Source organism: Vulpes vulpes, chromosome X (assembly GCF_048418805.1).
Source record: "Vulpes vulpes isolate BD-2025 chromosome X, VulVul3, whole genome shotgun sequence".
Lineage (NCBI taxonomy): Eukaryota > Metazoa > Chordata > Mammalia > Carnivora > Canidae > Vulpes > Vulpes vulpes.
In genome coordinates this window covers 25,863,643-25,870,218 of record NC_132796.1, presented here as the reverse complement: position 1 = coordinate 25,870,218, position 6,576 = coordinate 25,863,643, and the positions used below count along the sequence as shown (strand labels likewise).

The 6,576-nt window shown below is 46.6% G+C and overlaps 1 pseudogene; it reads left to right on the top strand.

The window, feature by feature from the left end:
- Positions 1-2,344: 2,344 nt before the first annotated feature.
- Positions 2,345-3,692, top strand: LOC112919020 (U11/U12 small nuclear ribonucleoprotein 35 kDa protein-like; annotated as a pseudogene).
- The last annotated feature ends 2,884 nt before the right edge of the window (positions 3,693-6,576 follow it).

The window sequence follows — 6,576 nt, the reverse complement described above, 5'->3', positions numbered from 1 at the left end:
CAGTGCATGCAAGCAGGGTGAGGGGCAGAGGGAAAGGGAGAACTAATCTCTAGCAGACTCCCCCCTGAACGCAGAGCCCCCTGCTGGGCCTGATCCCAGGACCCTGAGATCATAACCTGAGCCAAAACCAAGAATTGGACACTTAAGGAACTGAGTCACCCAGGTGACCCTAAAGGAAGAGTTTTGATAGGACTCTTCATTTGAAAATAAACCCACACTGTAAGGAAACATAAGATCAAGAGAAAAAAAACTCTACAAAAATAGACCAGTGTGTGTGTGTGTGTGTGTGTGTGTGTGTGTTTACACGCATGCTTTTTATAGCATCAATCCAATTCTCCACAAAAAATAACCAGGTATCTTACAATTCAACTCAATTCTGCTACTATCTACCCAAAGGTAGTATCAGATCCCACAGGTTGAGAGCTCAGTCCTAAAAGAATGCCTGTTCCTTCAGATACCAACACAAGCCCAATTTCTCACCCATACTTCTGACTGGCCATACATCAGAGGTTCCCACTACCCATTTCTTAGGTCCAATTAATTTGTTAGAACAGTTCACAGAACTCAGAACATTTTTCTTCCCGGATTACCAGTGTATTGTATAAGGCTATAACTCCTGAACAGCCAGACGAAGAGATACATAGAGTGAGGGAAGGGGAAAGGAGCAGAGCTGTCACGCTCTCGGCAGCACACTACTTTCCCTGAAGCTCCAGGCGTTCACCAACTCAAAATCTCTCTGAACCCTACCACTTTCAGGTCTTTATGGAAACTTCATTACATAGGCATGAGTGATTCATTTTTTGGCCACTAGGGATTGAACTTCATCTCCAGCCCTTCTCCTTTCCTTTTTTTTTTTTTCTTGTTTATTTTTTATTGGAGTTCAATTTGCCAACATATAGCATAACACCCAGTGCTCATCTCATCAAGTGCCCCCCTCAGTGCCTGTCACCCAGTCACCCCAACCCCCCACCCACCTCCCCTTCCACTACTCCTTGTTCGTTTCCCAGAATTAGGAGTCTCTCATGTTCTGTCTCCCTCTCTGATATTTCCCACTCATTTTTTCTCCTTTCCCCTTTATTCCCTTCCACTATTTTTTATATTCCCCAAATGAATGAGACCATATAATGTTTGTCCTTCTCCGATTGACTTATTTCACTCAGCATAATACCCTCCAGTTCCATCCACGTCGAAGCAAATGGTGGGTATTTGTCATTTCTAATGGCTGAGGAATAATCCATTGTATACATAGACCACATCTTCTTTATCCATTCATCTTTTGATGGACATCGAGGCTCCTTCCACAGTTTGGCTATTGTGGACATTGTTGCTAGAAACATCGGGGTGCAGGTGTCCCGGCGTTTCACAGCATCTGTATCTTTGGGGTAAATCCTCAGCAGTGCAATTGCGGGGTCGTAGGGCAGATCTATTTTTAACTCTTTAAGGAACCTCCACACAGTTTTCCAGAGTGGTTGCACCAGTCTCTTCAATAAATGGTGCTGGGAAAATTAGACATCCACATGCCTACACCATACACAAAGATAAATTCAAAATGGATGAAAGATCTAAATGTGAGACAAGAGTCCATCAAAGTCCTAGAGAACACAGGCAACACCTTTTTTGAACTTGACCACAGCAACTTCCTGCAAGATATATCCATGAAGGCAAGAGAAACAAAAGCATAAATGAACTATTGGGACTTCATCAAGATTAAGAATCTTTTGCATAGCAAAAGAAACTGTCAATGAAACTAAAAGACAACCTACAGAATGGGAGAAGGTATTTGCAAATGACCTATCAGATAAAGGGCTAGTTTCCAAGATCTATAAAGAACTTATTAAACTCAACAGCAAAGAAACAAACAATCCAATCATGAAATGGGCAAAAGACATGAACAGAAATCTCACAGAGGAAGACATAGACATGGCCAACAAGCACATGAGAAAATGCTCCACATCCCTGGCCATCAGGGAAATACAAATTAAAACCACAATGAGATCCCACCTCACACCAGTGAGAATGGGGAAAATTAACAGGGCAGGAAACCACAAATGTTGGAGAGGATGTGGAGAAAGGGGAACCCTCTTGCACTGTTGGTGGGAATGTGAACTGGTGCCCTTCATCTTTCCACAGAGGTCAGGGGGTGGGACTGAAGGTTTCAATCCTCTAATCACCTGATTGGTCCCCGGAGCAATCAGCCCCCATTCTTAGGCACTTTCCCCAAATTACTCATTCACATAAAAAAACAAACCTTTAGGGTTTTCATCACAGGAAATTCCAATGCTTATAGGAGCTCGGTACCAGGAAAGGGCAAAGACCAAATAGAGATTTCTCATTATAAATCATAATGTCGCAAACAGTAAGACAAGATTCTAATGGGAGAGGATAATAAGGGTCTGTTGGCTGATTTATGTAAATAATGATACATAAAAGTACATAAATCTTAAACCTGAAAAATTCTACATATAGACATTCCTATAAATCATCAGCCACATCAAGATATGGAATATTTCCAGCACCTAGAAGGCTTCTTTGTGGTCTCTTTATATTGGTTTTCCCCAAAGGGTAACGTTATTTTAATTTATTATCATAGACCAGTCTTGCCCATTTTGAACTTTATTCTTTTAAGATTTTATTTATTTACAAGAGAGAGAGAGAGAGAGAAAGGGAGAAAGGGAGAAAGGGAGAAAGGGAGAAAGGGAGACACAGGCAGAGGGAGAAGCAGGCTCCATGCAGGGAGCCCGATGTGGGACTTGATCCCGGGTCTCCAGGATCAGGCCCTGGGCTGAAGGCAGCCCTAAACCGCTGAGCCACCCGGGCTGCCCCATTTTGAACTTTATATAAAGAAATGGGGGTGCGAGGTGCGAGGAATCTCCCGGCGCTTCGAGTCCGGGGAGTCCGCGGGCCTCTGTGGAAAGGGAAGCCCGAGCGTGGCCGAGAACGTGAACGACTGGATGCCCATCGCCGCGCACGACCCCCTCAAAGCCGGCAGCATTGATCGCACTGATGCAGATCCACACGATCGTGCCGTCTGGAGGGCAGTGTTGGCCCGATACACTCCCAACAAGGGCGTCACAGGAGACCCCCTCCTCCCCCTGTTTGTGGCAAGACTAAACTTGCAGACTAGGGAGGAGAAGTTAGGAAGTATTTTCTGGCTACGGGGACATCAGGAGGCTTCAGCTCGTGAGGGACGTGGTCATGGGTTTTGAACACAAAGAGGAGCGTTCTCTGATCACAGCGTACCGAGATGCAGACGGCCTGGTGATTGACCAGCATGAGATATTTGTGGACTATGAACTGGAAAAGACCCTCAAAGGGTGGATCCCTCGGAGACTTGGAGGAGGTCTGGGAGGGAAAAAGGAATCGGGACAGCTGAGGTTTGGGGGGCGTGACCGGCCTTTTCGAAAACCCATTAATTTGCCAATTATCAAAAACGATCAATACAGAGAGGGAAAACGGGAGAAGCGGGAGCGATCTTGGTCTCGAGAAAAGACACTGGGACTCTCGGACGAGGGACCGAGACCATGATCGTAGCCGGGAAAAGAGACGGCAGGAGAGAGAGCCAAGCAGGGTGTGGCTAGAAAGTGACTGGGAGACAGAGAGGGACTTCAGAGATGACCGAACCAAGGGGAGGGAGAAGAGGGACCGAAGTAAATAGAGGCTCACCAGCATCGCCACAACCCAGACCCAGCATAAACAGAAGCACAAAGATCTGTGTTGCTTTTATATAGTATGTATGTCCAGTGCTTGAGTAAAGCTTGCTAATGGTGGGGAAAAAAAAAAGAAAGAAACAAATGGGGGTGCCTGGATGGCTCAGTTGGTTAAGCGTCTGCCTTTGGCTCAGGTCATGATGTCAGAGTCCTGGGATTGCGCCCCACATTGGGCTCCCTCCTCAGTGGGAAGTCTGCTTCTCCTTCTCCCTTTCCCTCTCCTCTGAACATTTTCTCTCAAATAAATAAATAAAATCCTAAAAAAAAAAAAGAAGAAGAAGATACAGATTGTGCCTGTGTTTTGTTTTGTGGAGAGGACAGTTTTTAACAATACTGTAGCCCAGAGATCACATGATGGTGGGATTAGGCGAACAAACCAACCAACACAGAACATAAGGAGTGTCTGTCTTCCAGTCGCATGCACTCTGAAGGTATACTCATCCTAGCAGAAAAGCCTGGGTGAAATAGAAAACTCTTCTCACAGCAGGTAAGAAAACATTCCACTTTTTAGAAAAGAAGGATTTAGTTAGGACTACAGTCTCACTGGCAGAAAGTGAATGTTTAGTATTTCAGCGTAATATGGATCTATCTGCAGCAACACACACGGGATGCCTAAAAGCTGGAGCAATTAAAACAGTTGCCACTCTTGGTGGGTAGAGACTGGGACCTTTTATAAGCAGGATGTCCAGTGTGCGCTGACGAGTCTCAAGGGCTTAAAACAGGGCTTAGTGATCAAGGGGAAGAGAATGGCAGAAAAGAAGGATCCTGAGCTCGGCTCATCCCATAGACACAAGGTAACAGTTACATCTGTGTAGCAAACTCTAACACTGACCTGAAGACTAGCAAAACACACCTTCCACAGTTAAGCCTAGAAAGCAGGCCCCAGCACACAAGACCGGAGAAGCAGAGAGGATGCTGGGAACCAAACTCCCAGTGAGACTAACCATGAATGAAAGGGACATCACAAGCACTAAGAAGCCAGAGGGTTAAGCCTCTACACCCAGCACCCCAGGGATGGGGGCCCTGCGCTGGGAACACAAGTCCCCAGAACACGTGGCTTTGAAAATCAGGGCGGAGCGGGGGGGGGGGGGGGGGGGGGGCTTTTAAAATTGGCAGCCTGAACTCCAGGAGAGCCGGAGGGCCACAAGAAATGGCATCCCCACCATTCCAGAGCTGAGACCATCAATAAGCCGGCACAGACACAGCACAGAAGCAGCACTTTAAAAAGCACCTGGGGTATACGTGGAGGACAGTTATTTACTGAGAACATGCACTAGAGGGGCAGAGATTTTTCAGGAGAAAACTCCAGGAACAAAGTGCCAGCAGATGCCATTTTTCTTCCTCTCTCCCAGCAGGAATAGCCAGAGAACTGCAACAGCCAACCCAACACATTCCACCTAGCTTGCTAGCACCATGTGACCACCCCACCCCATCCACCCACATGGGCAGGTGTCCCTCCAAAGCAGCTCCTGCCCAGCCACATCCTGCAGGCAGCGTGGCAGGGACCGGTGTCACTCCAAAGTGACTCCTGCCCTGGGGACAGGTGGGGATAACCACACACACACCACGGCACTCAGTTCCAGCAGTTTCACCTCTCAGCTGGCCGCACGGGGAGCAGGCCCTGCCCTTTGGTGCACCTGCAGCTGTGGCAGAAAGTTTGACTGCAGACACCCAGGCACCCTGCCAGCCCCGGGCCACCCATGCAAGCCTTTGAGGAGGTCAAGCAGGGATAGCGCCTTCATGGGCCAAGCAGGTCACTGTAGCTGACTGAAGACAAATGTGGCTTAACCACAGCAGAATGCATGCAGCCCACGGAGGAGACACCCCCAGAGTGCCTGGTTCAGGTGACCAGGGGGCATGGCACGACAGAGCAGCACAGGACCTCTTCTTCATCAAGCCACTACTTTTAAGACCAAAAGACATAGTTGTTCTTCCTAACACATAGAAACAAACACACGGAGTTAAACAAGATGAGGAGTCAGAGGAGTATTCCTCCAATAAAAGGACAGGAGAAAAATCACAACAAAAATGCTAAGTGAGATTGGGATAAGCCACAAGCTTGATAGAGAATTCAAAGCAATGGTCATGAAGATACTCACTGGATTGGAAAACAACGTGGAAGATTTCAGTGAAACCTTCAACAAAGAGCAAGAAAATATACAAAAAACCACTCAGAAATGAAGAACTCAGGGGCCGAAGTAAAAAAATACACTAGAGGAAATTACCAGCAGATTTGAGGATGTAGAAGAAAGGACAACGGATCTGGAAGACAAAGTCATGGTAAGCAACTAAGTGAAACATCAAGAGGACAAAAAGATATTTTAAAATGAGAACAGGTTAAGGCAACTCAGCTACATAATTAAGCATTAACAACATTTGCATTATGGGGATTCCAGAAGGAGAAAAGGGAGGGGTGGCAACCTTATGTGGAGAAACAACAGCTGAAAACTTCCCTAATCAGGGGAAGAAGACAGACAGGGACATCCAGGAAGCATAGAGAACCCTTAACATGACAAAAACCAAGGAGGTCCACACCAAAACACATAATAATTAGAATGGCAAAAAGTAATGATAGAGAATTTGAAAAGCAGCAAGGAGAAACAAGACGGTTACATACAAGGCTATCAGCTGATTTTTCAGCAGAAATTCTGCAGGCCCAAAAGAAGAGGCAGGTTTGGGACACCTGGGTGGCTCAGCAGTTGAGCGTCTGCCTTTGACCCAGGGCATGATCCTGGAGTTCGGGATTGAGTCCCACATCTGGCTCCCTGCATGGGGCCTGCTTCTCTCTCTGCCTGTGTCTCTGCCTCTCTCTCTCTCTGTGTCTCTCATGAATAAATAAAATCTTAAAAAAAAAGAGGCAGGATATATT